The 16,506-nt window shown below is 37.0% G+C and overlaps 1 protein-coding gene across 35 annotated transcripts in view; it reads right to left on the reverse strand.

Moving 5' to 3' along the window:
• Positions 1–16,506, reverse strand: part of LOC147348250 (uncharacterized) — an 888,338-nt gene that overhangs the window by 537,242 nt on the left and 334,590 nt on the right. The window contains exon 1 of one of the 35 annotated variants that reach the window (XR_015151292.1): positions 11,906–12,313. The exons of the other annotated variants lie outside the window; for them this stretch is intronic. The gene's annotated coding sequence lies outside the window, so the exon portion shown is untranslated. Of the gene's footprint in view, positions 1–11,905; positions 12,314–16,506 lie in introns of those variants that run through there. 35 annotated transcript variants of the gene reach the window in all.

The raw sequence follows: 16,506 nt of genomic DNA on the forward strand, positions 1-16,506 counted from the left end.
GGTCACAAAATAAAATAAAGGTACCAATCAACATGTTGGGTCATCAAAATAGACTCACAGCAAGATCCTCCATTGGATGACCATTTGATGACACAATGCTGCACTGTCATTTCACTGATGGTTTCCTGCGTGTCACTTCTGTTCTTTGCTCTCTTTTTACTCCTTTCCTGCCTCCTTTTTGGATTAAATTCTTTGAGAATCCAATTAATCTTCTCTATCAGCTTTCGCTGCTGTCCTTATTGGCTTTGTTTCTGAATAGTTGGCCTAGGGTTACAGTAGCATCTTTCACTTGTCACCATCTAATCTTCAAATAATATTGTATACCATGTACAATGTAAAATCTCCCATTTCTCTATCATCTTTTGTGCTCTTGTTATCATAAGTTTTACTTCTACATATTCTAAATATTCTCTCAATACATTATTGCTATTTTTAAGTGGTCAATTATCTTCAAGGAATTTTAAAAACCAAGAAACTAAAGTCTTTAATTTGCTCCATATATACCATTTCTGGACTCCTTAAACATATTTTGAAATACAAGTCTGTTGGCAACAAATTCTCTCAGATTTCATCTGTCTAAAAGTTACTTTTACTTTTAGAGAATATCTTCATTGGATACAGAATTCTAGGTTAACTGTATATTTTTCTTTCATCACTTCAGTGATGTTTTTCATTGCCTTCTGGTTAGAATTGCTTCTGATGAGAAGTTAGCAGTGATTCTTATTTTTGCTTCTCTGTATTTAACATGACTTTTCCTTCTTCAAAGATTTTTATCATTCATTTGTAAAATTTGGTTATGATGCGCCTGGGTATAGTTTGTGTTAATCCTGGCTTGCAGTTCATTGAGTTTCTTGGCTCTTTGTGTTTAAACTTTGAAGAAAACATGGGCAAGTTTGGGCCATTATTTCTTCAAACATTTTTCCTGACTCCTATTACTACTCCCTTTCCTTCTGAACTCCAACTGCATGCGTGTTAGATACTTGATTTGTCCTACAAGTCACTGGGTCACCATTCATTATTTTATTTTTCTTTGTGCTTAAGTATGAATAGCTTCTGTTCTACTGCTGTGTTTTCAAACTTTTTTTCTGCAGTTTCCAACGTGCTCTTAAACTTATTCAGTGAATTTTTTATATTAGCTATTGTATTTTCCTCACTAGAATTTATATTTGGTTGTCCCTTGACGATTTTCATTTCTCCACTTTTATGTTTTAAATTATTTAACATGTTCATAATAACTATCTCCAAGTGCTATCATCTCTGTCATTTCTGTGTCTGTTTTTATTGGACATTTTTTTCTTCAGGTCACAGGTGACATTTCCCTGCTTCCTCTATCAGACTACATGCAGTAATTCTTTCTTATCAGGTTCTGATAATTTTAAATACTGCTGAGTGTTTGTATTTTCATTTCTGTAAAAGCTGAAGAATTTTTCTTTTTTTCCTGGCCAACAATTAAGCTTTATCCTTTGGGTCTTATTTTAAAACTTTGCTAAGGCAAGTCTAGAATAATTTAGGACTTTGAGTACGTTGCCTACTACTATGGTGCGATTCTTCTTTGGTATCTACCGAACATTCCGTTGTTTAATAAGGCTGTGTCACTTTAGTTGGTTGGAACCTGAATGTCTCCTAGGTTTGTGAGAGCTCTGGGGATTGTTCCACTGAGACCTACCTGGCCATTAGCTTTTCACTAGTGTTTTCTGTTTGATGGTCTCATAGATTCTCACCCTACACATGAAGTTCAGCATTATGCCAAAGACTCGAGGTCATCCTTTATAGATTTCTGGGTGTCTTTCCTTTTTGTCTATGCTTTGCCCATCAAACTTTACAGCTGCTTCAGGTTCACCAACTCTGAACTCTGTACCCTCAACCAAGGTAAACCAAGGTGCTCCCCCTTACACTGTTGTCTAGAAATGTCTTTATATGGAAATCAAAGGCAAGCATAGGATTTCTTTTGTTTCTCTCCTCTTTCAGACTGCAGACTTCGGCAACATTTTACCTGATTTCTTTTCTTCAATTTTGTTCAGATTCTGGTTGTTAATGACAGAAGCATAAATCTGGTACCACCCTGCCACCATATTCAGAAGTAAAATAGAATCATAATTACTTAATAAGGTAACATCCCACATAATTCAAACTATACATACTCCTTATTATGGTTTTTATTCTTATGCTTGAATCCCAAGAAGATTAATTATATCAAGTCAGCATAGCTCCTTCCCATCTGGTCTTCTGTGTCTATCGGGTATCTCTGAATCTTGACAAGATCAAATATGCCATATGGAGGGATATCTACACAGGTTTAGGTCAATATAAGGTTCATGAATGTCTTATATGGGTTAAATTTGATGCACAACTTTCCTTGGTCTCAAAGTCACAGATAATGAGTCATTTCTCAACTGCATGACCTTAAATATCAACAAATTCTCCAAAAGAATATAAGCAAACATTGTTATAGCGATGGTAATGAGACCAGGAAAATAAACTACGTAACATCCATGATTATGTAATAGACAATTTAGTATGCTAAATTAGAGTAAATGTAATACCAGTAAAAGTTTAACCACTCAGATTAGACAGTCAAAAATTCATGCACAACTCATTTGAATGTTTCAATATAATCGTTATTTTGAAAGTAAATGAAAAAAATTGAGACTGCTTCCAAACATAGATCTCGTATTTTGAAAACTATAAGCTATTGTCAAAATACAGAAAAGTTATGTAGATCCTAGAAGTGAAATGTTATAGAAAACACCTGTTCTATGTCAAGAACATTAGACATTAGCAAATATAAGTTTATCTCTCTCTCTATATATATACACACACACACATATACTACATGCACACACAAATATACACATAAACACACTTTAATATTACATACATAAACACATATGTGTGCATCTATCTATTTATATCTATGATCAGATTAGCAAAATGAAAACATTTGGTATTCTTTTATGAGATTTATTTACAGCAGGAATCAGCAAACATTTATGTAAAGAACTTTATTGAGAATATTTTTGACTTTGTGGTCAAAACATCTGTCACATATGCTTGAATGTGCAGTGTGAAAGCAGCCATAAAACATCAGTTAATGCATGGGATTGTGTTCGAATAAAACTTTACTCACAAAAATGATGAGGAGCCAGATTTGGCCTGGGAGTCATAATTTGCTAATACATGACGTACAGCACAAATCCTAAAGTCATTTTAAAATTATCTAGGCATTATCTCAGGCCAGCTTTCAAGAATTCAGACAAACTTTGGCGCCCATCCCTTGTATAAGCGCCAATAAGAGGGTATCTGTAACACTCAAGGGCTAGAAATCGACTCACACACTTCTCTATCTATACCCATTTCAATCCATTTTTGTGCTTGTCTTCATCTTCATTTTTGGCCCCACTCCTGGCTTTGGGTATTTGGCCTCTTTAGCAATTCTTCAGAAAAAAAAATTAACCAGGCCTCTTGTCTCCAGCTTTTTCCTGCTTTGATTGCTTCAGGCAAAATAATCAAACATGATTCTGTCTGTATGTCCCAAACCTTAGAAGGGTCTATCCTGATCAAGATGAGGGACGGGCATGTGACCTCTTAAGACCATCATTTGAATTTCACAGATTATGCAGAATGTTTTCCAAATTATCCTTTTTTTTTTTTTTCCTGCACCTCCCTAAACTAACTCCAGTAACAAAACGGAAATGATTTATGAACTGGACATCTGTGACTGTAAATTAGTAGTCTTGGACAATATCAGGATGATTCAGGAAAAATGCCCAGCATACACACAGTTTCTAATTTTGAAATAAATTCTAAGAGACTATATTCTATATTCCACCAGTTTTGTTAAAGTATTTTTTAAAGTTTTCAGGAAAATATGTCAAATTAACCCATGTGTGAGGAGCCTCATAAAACATTGAGTTGTTGTGAGATTTTAATTAGGAGAACATACAGAAAATGCCCATGATACTACATGAGTTTGAGCAGGCTCCAAGAGTTGGTGATGGACAGGGAAGCCTGGCGTGCTGCAGTCCATGGGGTCACAAAGAGTCAGACACGACTGAGCAACTGAACTGAACTGAACTACATGGCATATGGTAGGCATTCAAACATGAATTTCTTTACTCTTACATATCAAATATAAGAGAAAATACCAACAGGGCCAATTAATTTATGAAGTAAATGCGTCTTTCCAGGTAGTGTTTCACTAAGAAATTCCTTAAGTCTAGTTCTATTACTCCATAATGAGTAAAAACTGAAATTATAAAAGGAACCAAAATTCTGCCAATAGCCACATACTCCCCTAGAAGGTACTCAGTGTAAATATGCATGTCACTTCTGCAGACCAGATTTGAGATTATGAATAATATTGAAAGACAAGGACATAAGAGAGATTTTAGTGAAGTGTACAGGGTCACACTTTACATAACCTGCAAAAACGGGGCTGGTTAATAATCTGTTGAAATTTAGTGAGTACTAAAGACATACTAAAGAAATATTATTAGGAAGAGAAGAACAAGAAATGCTTTTGCCAAGGTTTATAAATTTCAGTATAAAGAAAAACCTTGTAAATGTTTGCTCATGCATTTTTTTCAAAAAAGCAAAATAAATATTTAATAATCTTTTTCATATGGCATAATTTCACTTGTTTTTGCCTTAGGCAAAAGGGAGATTTTTGCCAATAAATCTGCTTTTGAGCTTTTTCAAAAAGGAAACCTAAGCTAAAAGCTGTATTTCTTTCAGCAAGAAATAGATTCTCAGACTAAATCTTGACCACATTTTCAACAATGTTTTTGAATTGCAGAAAGTGAAAATAGGGAAAAAAATTTCAGAAAGAATTAGAACAAAGTCTTGAAAAACTAAAATTAAGCATTAGCAAAAAGAATTTTTCTTAAAAAAATAATTTGTACTTCACTTTCATACTATTTTAAGAAAACAATAAAGATTATGACTGAATTATTTTGTCCAAATTACTAGGGATTATATTTTATCCAAAAAATATATTAATGAGAATTCTTTAACCCAAAGTATTAATAGTGGAGACTGATTTATGTGAAAGTAAGGCAAGAGTCTACATTGAAACTTGCAGTCTGGGATAGCCTAGAATTTCTTTAGCATTGCCAACTTCATTATTTACACAAGTTATTGCCTAATCTAGAAAATGAGTTGTAGTTTTTCATTTTTACTTTCCTACCTTGGATTATATAATAATATGAAGACTATCCAGAACAATCTATGTTCTTTTGGACTCCACTAACTTGTAATGGGAGATACAATCTTTTCCCTGTGGGGAGAAGAAAATACCTATTTTATAAGTTGCCAGTATGAAGTGGAAAAGGATTCGGCTTCAGAAATGAAAGAAGCAAGAAAGTTAAAAAGAATAAGACTAATAAAACTGTTTAAAAGACCGGTGGACCCTATTTTGACATTAATCCTTAACTATAATATAAAATTATTATATATTCTCTTTGGAGACTCTCAGTGACAACTATCTCTAACTCCCTTCAAATTCCCCTAGGTTAATGGTTTCCAAGTCACAGGGACTCATGTATCAAAATCAAAATCTTGCCATGTTTGTATGCAATTTTGAATTGTTTTTAATCAATCTGATTTTTTTCTTGATTAAATGCATTTACAAAGAACACTTCCTATTACCCTGAAATCAAGGTTTTGGTGTTCCAGCTATATTTTGAAGTCATTTTAAATTAAAAACCATATTATTAAAAAATGTTGTAACATATCACATAAAACTATCATATACTCTACTTACTACCCTATATTAGAAATGTATACTTCACATTAATGAGAAAACCATACCCATGAAAGTGTTTTTATAACTGTGAACATTTTAGTAAAATGTTATCAACAGATATGTTTGCTGAGGTTTTCTTTTAATTGCATGAACCTCTAGTTGGCCTCTAGCCTAGGAAAATTCTAAGAGTAAGGAATACTCAACTTAATCTTTAACTACTATCGCATTCACGGGCATCATATCATGCTCTTGACTTAAATACAGTTCATTCACATGATAACCCAATGAATCTGGTACTTCTGTCACCCTCTTCCCTACCCCACTCCATTACAGATGGGAAAACTTGTTGAGAGAATTTGAACAATTCACTTAGGAGTAACTAACTGGACTTTGCCTGCTAGGCTGTCCTGTTACAAGTCTCCCTCTAAGAACTTAAACAACAGGAATGCTGTGGAATATGAAGGGGTGGGCTTGCCAACCAGCAAGAGGAGAAGAGAGAGGGGGAGTGAAAGTGGGCCGGTTGCTGACTCCAAGTAAAAACATCTCTGTATTTCCATTGTAAATATCTCGGAGACTAAAACCGCAAGATTCATCCATTGTCTTTCAGATTTTTCTCACTCTAAAACAGAATGAGTCTAAGACACGTTTTCAAATGATCTCTAAACAACAGATTAAGATGCACTTCTCATTTGTCCAAGTCCATTTTTTCAGTCTATTACCTTGTGTATACGGAGGCCCTAGTTTCACAAAGCAATATAAATCGGATTTTGTCAGATGCTCATAATTTTGGAATTAGGAAATTTTGGCTCAAAAAGCCACAAGGCTGACAGATAGCTGTAGTAATTCCAACAAATCTATATTTATGTGTGTCTCAGCAGAGCCCTAGCATTTACATTTTTTACCACACACTCCCTGTGTTGTTCATGAAACGAAAAGTCAAATTTGAAGAGATGGTTATCAAATTTACAGGATCTTTTTAGGATGCCAAAAATTACGAAGAAAAATTTTAGGTCATATAAGTGCTATTTTGTAATGTATTCTTTTAATGTGAAAAAGTGCTTCATAAACATCTATCTACTTAAATCATTTGTGTAAGGATCACAAGGACATGTGCTGTTGAGAAGGAAACTGGTAACAAGATTGTGCTATGTTTATTTGGATCGTTAAAAAAGAATATGTGACTTTAGCAATGTCTCTGTTGATCTGTGGTAGGAACCAGGTTTTGAAAATTATGGCAGCAGCAACATATACATCTTAATATATAATTTTGAATTCATTTTGGATGAAAAGACTTCGATTTTGTCCGAAATATACAGGAAACCTCATTCATTCCCTACTGAGATCAGTAAGAATGATTGCAGGTTAAAGTCAACATGAGTAAATATCTCTCTTCTCAAAGGACAAACATATTTAAGCCACCCATAGGCATGTGTAATTTTATATTCTTCTTTTAACATCTGCTCTGTAACTTTTGTAATTGGTTCCCAAGCTGCTCTGGTGTAACTGTTCTGGACCACTGATTTCCTTGCAGAGACTGTGCTTCTAGACATTGACCACTATGACCACTGCTATTTAACATTTTGGGGGAAGTTATAATTGATTCAGTAAGGAAAATTATATAATGATTAGAAATAAGACTACAGAATTATGAATACTTTCTAAGATATTAGAAAAGCTAAAAAAAAATCAGAATTCACAATCACATTCAACATTATTCATACAAAACCAATACAATATTGTAAAGTAATTAGCCTCCAATTAAAATAAATAAATTTAAATTAAAAAAAAAGAATGCAAAGACAAGATTGTTATATTTTGTCTAATATATGAGCAAAGTAATAATCAAATACTGTCATGTGGAACGGGGAATTGAACTGTCTTTTCTTCAGTGTTGAACGTGTAACTAATACCATCCTTCTCAAACATAATTGGATCATGCATATTAAAGATATTTATACCTTTGGATACAATTACTTCACTTTTAGGATTTCTTCTAAGAAAATAAGATGAAGTTATATACATATATATGTGTATATACGCTTATACACTTATATATATACATACATATATATGCATATTCACATATACATGCATAGAATTAATTGTAAAGTGGAGACAAACTTAGTTTTCAGCAGCTGAGGAACTGCTAATAGTTCACTGTACATCGCCCCCATCAAACATTTAACCAACGTTAAAATTTTTTTCTAAAGATTATTAAAAATCTAAAGACTATTAAAAAATGCTGAAAAATTAGAGAATCTTCTGACATAACAGTAAGCTAAAAATGGAATACTAAACAAAATATAACAATACTCAAATCTCAAACAAAAATTATGTATATTGCTTATTAAAAAGGAACTGTGAGAAAATCTTTCAGCAGTGTAATGGTGACAATTTTATAGTGGTGAGATTTGTGGAGATTATCATGTTTTCTACTAAACAATGTACACACATACATATAACAATTTGAAATACTTTTTCATGGTTTTATGATTTTATGTAGTGGATCACAGTCCAAATAAAGGATTCATTAAGCATTAACTAAGGTTATTAAATTTTCTTTTTTCACTCAAAGCCAAATTAAAAATTAGAAAGACAAGCAAGTATGATTTTCCTTTAACTTGTTCTCAATGATTTTTTTCTTCCTTTTGCAAACTCTCACTCCAGAAACACCTAATGATAAAAACAGGACATGATCCCTTGCTTTCTTGATCCTTTTAAGAAAAAAAATTTTTAATTTGGAAATCAGAATTAAAGTTTAAGATGATGCCCAATTTGACTTTGCAAGATATTCTGTACTCTGAATAGTCCTGAATTTATATTTCTACAACCCTGGAGAAGTATAGCATGGACAGAGGAACCCGTCAGGCTACAGTCCACTGGGTGTCAGAGTCAGACACAACTTAGCGCTGACCAACCCTAGAATCCTAATCAATGCACATGAACGTGAGCAAATTCCAGGAGACGGAGGAGGACAGAAGAGCCTGGGTGCTGCAGTCCATGGGGTTGCAAAGAGTTGGACCTTACTCAGCAACTGAACAACAACAAGAATCCTACATTTAGCTGTCCACTTGAAATCTTGATTTGGATATCTTATACGCTTTTCACAGTTTTATTATCCAAGGCCTAAAATAGTCTGGGTTTGGTTTACTCACTGACCCATATGCCTAGAACAAAGCTAGAATCATGTCTTGTACATAGTAGATGCTCACTAAATATTTTCTGGATGACTATATACATCAATTATTGCCCAGAGGGCCCATGGGTATCTGCGATCACAGAACAACTCAACACGGCTGAGGATCAGTAATGGCTCGGAATTAGTCACCGAATGGTACTTGGAAACCATAACAAAGGAACCCCTTATATTGGCCTAACCGTTCATACCATATACCATAGATGGTATTCTTTTCTCCTGTTATCAATTGAGACAATAATCATCCCTGTCATTTACTGACTTATTATATATGAAACACCAATGCCCAGCTTTGCAAGTATGATCATGTATAACCCTTAGTGTTAAAATCACATTTTAAAGACGAGGAAATGGGCTTGGAGGAGCTTAGTATCCTGGTGAACTAGATGGCTTATCAACTGGAGATTATAATTATTAGGAAGTGTAAAAGGGGAAACAGGCTTAGAGAGATGAAGTAACACCCAGTGTCTGATACGAGGGGTGGGATGAACCGAGTGAGGGTCAGACTCAGGTCACTTGATTCCCTAACTTATGCCTTTAAATCCCACACAGTGCAACCTCTTAGTGAAGAACTGAGTCCTGGCCTGAGGCACTTGATACTTCATGTTAAGCTTATTTAATCTTACTTAGTGGGATGAGCTTCTCTGGTGGCTCAGAGGGTAAAGCGTCTGCTTGCAATGTGGGAGACCTGGGTTTGATCCCTGGGTCGGGAAGATCCCCTGGAGAAGGAAATGGCAACCCACTCCAGTACTCTTGCCTGGAAAATCCCATGGACAGAGAAGCCTGGTAGGCTACAGTCCATGGGGTCTCAAAGAGTCGGACACGACTGAATGACTTCACTTAGTGTTGCTGAGCCTCGACTGAAGTGGGATGATGACACTGGGCTTATTACACGGTTGTCTCTGCCACTCCAGGCTCCTTGAACCCATTACACTTCCTAACCATTTAGCTGCCTCAGAGAAGGTCACATAAAGCCTACAATAAAGCCATTTAATAAATTTCTGAATGGATTCTGTTTAACTATAGCAGAGGTAATAAGCTGAATGCCAAGGTGCTTTTAACATGCAAAAACTAGGGACTTTAGGGATAAAATTAAGGAGTTTTGCTGGCATTTCTAAAGCCTGGTTTGAATATCAGTATCACAACTTTACAGGTCCCAGAGTGTAGAATTCAAACCACAGAATGGGGACTGAAGACAGGAAGCCCTTTTCTTGCCACACAGACTAGAGATAAAAGTCTTTTATGGGCAACTGGGAAGTACCAGAGTGGGCAATGCCAAAAAGGGAGAGAGCTGGGGAGAGGGAAACTGGTGCAGGCGATGGGCTCCTACCCCTTTCCCATGTTGGCCGCATCCCAGGGAGAGAAGAGGAGTGGGGAAAGCATAGACAGATACTTTTGGCAGGATTAAGGAGGATTAAGAGCAACATCCCAGGTGGAGTTAGTGGTAAAGGACCCAGCTGCCAATGCAGGAGACCTAAGAGATTGGGAAGATCTCCTGGCGGAGGCATGGCAACCCACTCCTGGAGAATTCCTGCCTGGAGAATCCCATGGACAGAGGAGCCTGGTGGGCTACAGTCAATAGGGTCACAAAGAGTTTGGACACAACTGAAGCGACGGAGCACACACACACACACAAGCAACATAGGAAAACATGTCTTGTTCCCCAGAATGAGCCTGAAAACAGGTATGTTTCTGAGAGTCGCTTAGTCAACTGCAAGAATGCTAAGCAGTTAGGTGACAGTCTCAACATAAACAGAGAGATGAGTGAAAAAGAAAAATAAAATTATATAGCAGAAACTAATGCAACATTGTAAATGAAGTATACTCTAATAACAATTTCAAAAAAAGAAAATTAATACAGAAAACCATGGATAAACAAAGTATCAGTGGCTGCTGCTCCTTCACAGTCCAATCCAGCAGGGAGTCCTGTGGGTTCAACCTCCAATGATTCTCAAAGGTTTCCGGCCAGGACTACTGCTTGAGCACAAGTCATCAACATCCTTCATCTGTACTTGCTTACAAGTGCCTCCTCAATACCTCTGGACATGCCTTGCTCTAATCCATTCTCCACATTGGTACCAAAGGCATCTTTAAACAACATTCAGTTCAACATTGTGTCAAACCATTTCCCAGCTAAAATCTCCTAAGTAACAATTCTATGTAGAATAAATCCACCTCCTCAGCAAACCTTGGACTGCAGCCCCAGCACACTTCCCTGAGTTCAGCCACTCCCCAGGGTCTTAGGTTTTTGCTTTGCTTGGACTCAGAACAGTGAAGCTCACTCCCGTCTCCAGACCGTGCACTGGTGGTCCCTCTGCTCTTTGCTGACCCCTTTCCACTCCTCAAAATTCCAGCTGTCTCATTTCTTTAGAGAAGAGCACTAAATTATTCTTTCACAGATTATTTTTTAGAGCTTCTTATCATAAACCTTCTGTAATTATATCATTCTATTTATGGGCTTCTATATTTACTTTTCTCCACCTCTAGAAAGCAAGTGCTACTAATTAAGGGATCACGCTCTCCACATCCACAACCTTAAGCGTTGCTTATGGCATATGGAAGGTGCTCAAACAATGTGCTGAATGAATAAACAACTTTTAGGAAAAACAGTAAGAGGGCTACCACTAGTTGCAGTCAACCGAAAGTGTTGCACTTTCCATATACTGTCTAATACTAATGTCCGAATTTAAGGTGAGAAAATGGTGGTTTATACGGTCTATGGATTTGCCTTAAGCCAAAAACACTGCATGTTTAGCTCTGTCTTTGAGAGTCCAGAAAACATGTCAGAGCAGACTGAACATAAAAGTTTACCACAAATATTAACAGTACAAGTTATAAAGGGGCATAATATGGGACAGTCTATCAAAAGCATTTTCAGATACTCAAGCGTTTTATCAAAAACATTTCCATCAGCCCCTCCTCCCTTCCTTCTTGAATCACGTTTCTTTGGAGGAGACAGGAATTACCTTTCCTAAGCAAAATCTTCAGTGAAGAGTCCCAAACTTGCAAAATTCGCAGTCAGCCTGGTGGCAAAGCCTGTATTTGCCGACTATCCCATGATCCTCTGCAGCTTCTGCTACCTCCTCAATTGGTTAAATATTGAATTCACCTGGTACTGTCCGTCATCACCTGGCTTGAGTCAAAATGATCATTGGTTCCTGCTCATTTCATCCCTTATCAGCCCTATGAGACAAATCTTACCATTATTTCTACTCTACAATGGAGATACTAGGAATCAAATCTTTTTAGTCAGAATCACGAAGCTGGTGGTAGAGGCAAAATTCAAATACCAGCGTGATGATTTTAACCCTTTGGCTTCTCTTCAAACACACTTCAGAGTGGCTCTGTGGGACTGCTGTGGGGCCAGAGCCACCGTCTACTAAAGCAGAATAGGCTAGAGGGAGTCTTATAAGGCTGCAAAGCCCAGGTGTCTGCCATTACTGAATCCTTTCTCCCAGGAGGCCATGTGTGTATTATTTACTTGCAAGGGATTTAAAGTCAGTAATCCTAGGTGTTTGCTGCAATTTCCTGTGTGACCCTGGCTAAGTTACATAACCTCTCTGAGCCTCAAATTCATGGAGATAAAATAGAACTTATCCTCCATGGGATGGTGAGACTTTGAATGAGCTACTTGATGAAAAACACTTTGTATGTTATTTGTCACAGAGTTTAAATATTCAAAAATCAGAGTATAATTGTGATTAAGATCTTTAGTATTTTTCAGTGCTCTATTTATATTTTCCAAAAGAAAAAAAAGTTCCCAAGACAAAATCACATCAACTTCCAATCTGTCTCAGGTTAGCCTAAGATGCACCCACTTCTTTCCATTGCTGGGCCCAGGAAGCTTGATATTTGTGAGCAGATGCACTGATCACTCAGGGAGACTAATAGCAGGGCTCCAATGATGCAACAGGAGACTATCTGGCATCTAATAAGAATGAACCAATAAATCTTGCAAACATTGTTTGATGGATATATTTGAAAGTGAAAAGACTTTGTTATTTCTTACAAAATTTACCAAATCGTTGCCAAAGATACTTGCCATGATGGGTCCGTAAGGTTGCCTTTGCAACAAAAGCAAAGAGCAATTTTAATTAGTATAATTAAAAGTCCCATTCTCTTTAAGGGGATATATTTTAGCTTAACACCAGGAAATTGAAATAAATGAGGTTGGAGGGGGTGAAAAACATAAAACTCCATTCCAAACCCTTTTTATTAGAAGGAAATATAATTAATTATTAAAATAAAAAGGAAGCAAAAACATAACCCTCAATACTGCTGACAATCAAACTTTGGCTATAATGAACACAGACAATTATGCACATATCATTGGATTACAGACAACTTCCGTCTTGCAATTACAAGAAGAATTTCCCTACAAATACCATGAAAGACATCATATAAAAACATTACTGGCACTAGCCTAAAACACATGTTGTGCCATTGAGAACCCAGAAAACAGGTGCCAACATGAAATGAACCTGAAATTGAACACAAAATATTACAAAATATTATGCCAGAAAGGGCATACTTCTAAAGAATGCATCAAAATGATTATAAATATTTATTCAGTTAATTTGAATCTTTTAACTTCAAAATATTCTACTCATTTATCCATTCCTGCTTTAATTACATTTTTGTCAAAAGAGCAATAGGGATTTACTTTCTAAACTACTGTTTTTCAAGAGGTGATCTCAAATAAAATAGAAATAGGATTGTTGTTGTTTAGCCACTCAGTCATGTCTGACTCTTCATGACCCCATGGACTGTAAGCTGTCAGGCTTCTCTGTCCATGGGATTTCCCAGGCAAGAATACTGGAGTGGGTTACCATTTCCTTCTCCAGGGGATCTTCCCAACTCAGGACTTGAACCTGTGTTTCCTGCACTGCAGGAAGACCCTTTACTGCTGAGCCACCAGTGAAAACACAGGAAAAGTAGATGTAATTTAAAATAGATGGCTTCAACTGCAGAAGTAAGGGGATTCTTTTTTTGCAGTGGCTCTTTCTCAATTATTGCCAGTCACTCTACCCAAGATATGGCCTGACTGTGATAAAATATGGTAACATATTTTTGAAGGATTGTAATGCTACAATAGGGTTAACCTAATATAAATGTATTGCTGAATATAGCAAACAATGGGCTTCCCATGTGTCTCAGTGGTAGAGAATTTGCCAGGAAATGCAGGAGATGTGAGTTCAATCCCTGGGTCAGGAAGATCCCCTGGAGAAGGAAATGGCAACCCATTGCAATATTCTTGCCTGGGAAATCCCATGGACAGAGGAGCCTGGTGGGCTACAGTCCTGCTGCTGTTAAGTCGCTTCAGTCGTGTCCAACTCTGTGTGACCCCAGAGACGGCAGCCCACCAGGCTCCCCTGTCCCTGGGATTCTCCAGGCAAGAACACTGGAGTGGGTTGCTATTTCCTTCTCCAATGCATGAAAGTGAAAAGAGAAAGTGAAGTCGCTCAGTCGTGTCTGACTCCTAGCGACACCATGGACTGCAGCCTACCAGGCTCCTCCGTCCATGGGATGTCCATGGGGTCACAAAGAGTCAGAGACGACTGAGAGCACACACCCCCCCATAATAAACAATAGATAATTACTTCTTTAGTTTTTAATATTTTTAATATTTTCCTCTCCCACATATACTCCTCCCCCTTTTAAATTTATAGCTCCTCTAAAATTTGAGGAAATCATAAGAATTAAGAATTATTTTTTATTTGGTACATCGCATCATTAAATAGAGAAAAATACATGTTTATTAAAATAACGTTTCTTGACATCTGTTTTTATGTTTTATACCAAGTTCAAACAGCATAATCTGGAACAATGAGAGTGATCAAATTTAAAACCACAAGTGAAGAAGTTTTATCAGGGCAATTAGTCTATAAAATGATCATTTTTATTTATATTACAAATGCAGAAACTGAAATATAAGGAAGATAATTTGCCAAGAAATTATGTGCCAAGCATTAACCTTGCTTTGAGATATTCTGTTTTTATAATGAATCTATACTGCCTTTAAACTACAGGTTAAACCCAAGAATTGTAATACAGGAACTAAGATAAGTTGACACCACTTCTGCCATCTTCAAAAAATTGTTCTTGTCATGTATCATCGTCCCTCCTTCAGTTGCTCAGTTACTGGTACTCTTTCTTTCTTCCAATTTTTTCTTAAATACTATTCAGTTAGGACATTGCTCCAAGCAATCCACAGAGATCACTCTAGTCTTGGTCACAAATGACACCCACTTTACTACATCCAACCACCATTTCCCAGTCCTCTTCCTACCTAAACTGTCAACAGCATTTGACACCGCTGATTACACCTTCCTCTTTGAATCACACTTTCTTCTCTTGTCCTCCAGAAAAATCTGCCAGTCTTCTTGAAGCTCAGACATCTGAGAATGCTACTTATACTGCATTTATTTGGTCAAAGCAAGTCAGAAGGGCAGTCTTGACTGAACAGACGCCACTGTATGAGAACACAGGGAGGGAAAAAGTTGTTGATAGCCAGCTTTGGAGGCTATGTCAGACCTCAGAAGTACACAGGTGGATGAGGGGGTAAAAAGAGAAAAAGAACAACATCCCATTTAGAGAGTTCAGTCTTAGTTTACAACAGGATGTTCAGAATTCATCAGACCATCTATTTTTATTTTAGATTAATTTGTATCGACTCTCCTTTCCCATTTACTCCCCCTCCCTGCTGCTGTGGCTAAGTCGCTTCAGTCGTGTCCGACTCTGTGCGACCCCATAGATGGAAGCCAACCAGGCTCCCCCATCCCTGGGATTCTCCAGGCAAGAACACTGGAGTGGGTTGCCATTTCCTTCTCCAATGCAGGAAAGTGAAAAGTGAAAGTGAAGTCACTCAGTCGTGTCCGATTCTTAACGACCCCATGGACTGCAGCCTACCAGGCTCCTCCGCCCATGGGATTTTCCAGGCAAGAGTACTGGAGTGGGGTGCCATTGCCTTCTCCACTCCCCTCCCTACATCACCACAAATTTGAGATTTGTAAGATTTCAAATTACTATTTCATATTAGACAGGCTAATTTATGATTGTGATTAACAAAAAGCAACTGGTTCTTTTGCTTTTTTCCTTGACCTTCCCCACACAGATCGACATAGGTGCCCCGACTCAAGGTTTCGTATTCAGATTCAAAGCCAGAAAGTTGTACTGGCCACAGTTGTTCCTAGAATCCCACAGCCACCCTTCATTCTATATCAAGGGCTAGAACTGAGGCATATGACTGCCTTTAAGTATAAAGAACATTGGAAACTGAATGTGTAGATTTTTCCAGTCTATATTTTAGACACAGCAGCAGAGAAGTGGTTGGACTGGTTTTTGTATTCATGAATCTCTAGTGATTATTACATTTAAAAGAAAAAAAAAAGACAAGAAGAAACAAAACCAAAAACTATGTTTACAGCATGATTTGGATAATTTCTGTAAATGCAAAATGTAAAAACAGCTTCCCTGGTAGAACAGCTGGTAAAGAGTTCGCCTGCAATGCAGGAGAGCCCGGTTTGATTCCTGAGTTGGGAAGATCCCCTGGAGAAGGGCTAGGCTA

This window comes from Bos grunniens, chromosome 22 (genome assembly GCF_055505025.1).
Source record: "Bos grunniens cultivar Pamir isolate PY7600 chromosome 22, Bosgru_T2T1.0, whole genome shotgun sequence".
Lineage (NCBI taxonomy): Eukaryota > Metazoa > Chordata > Mammalia > Artiodactyla > Bovidae > Bos > Bos grunniens.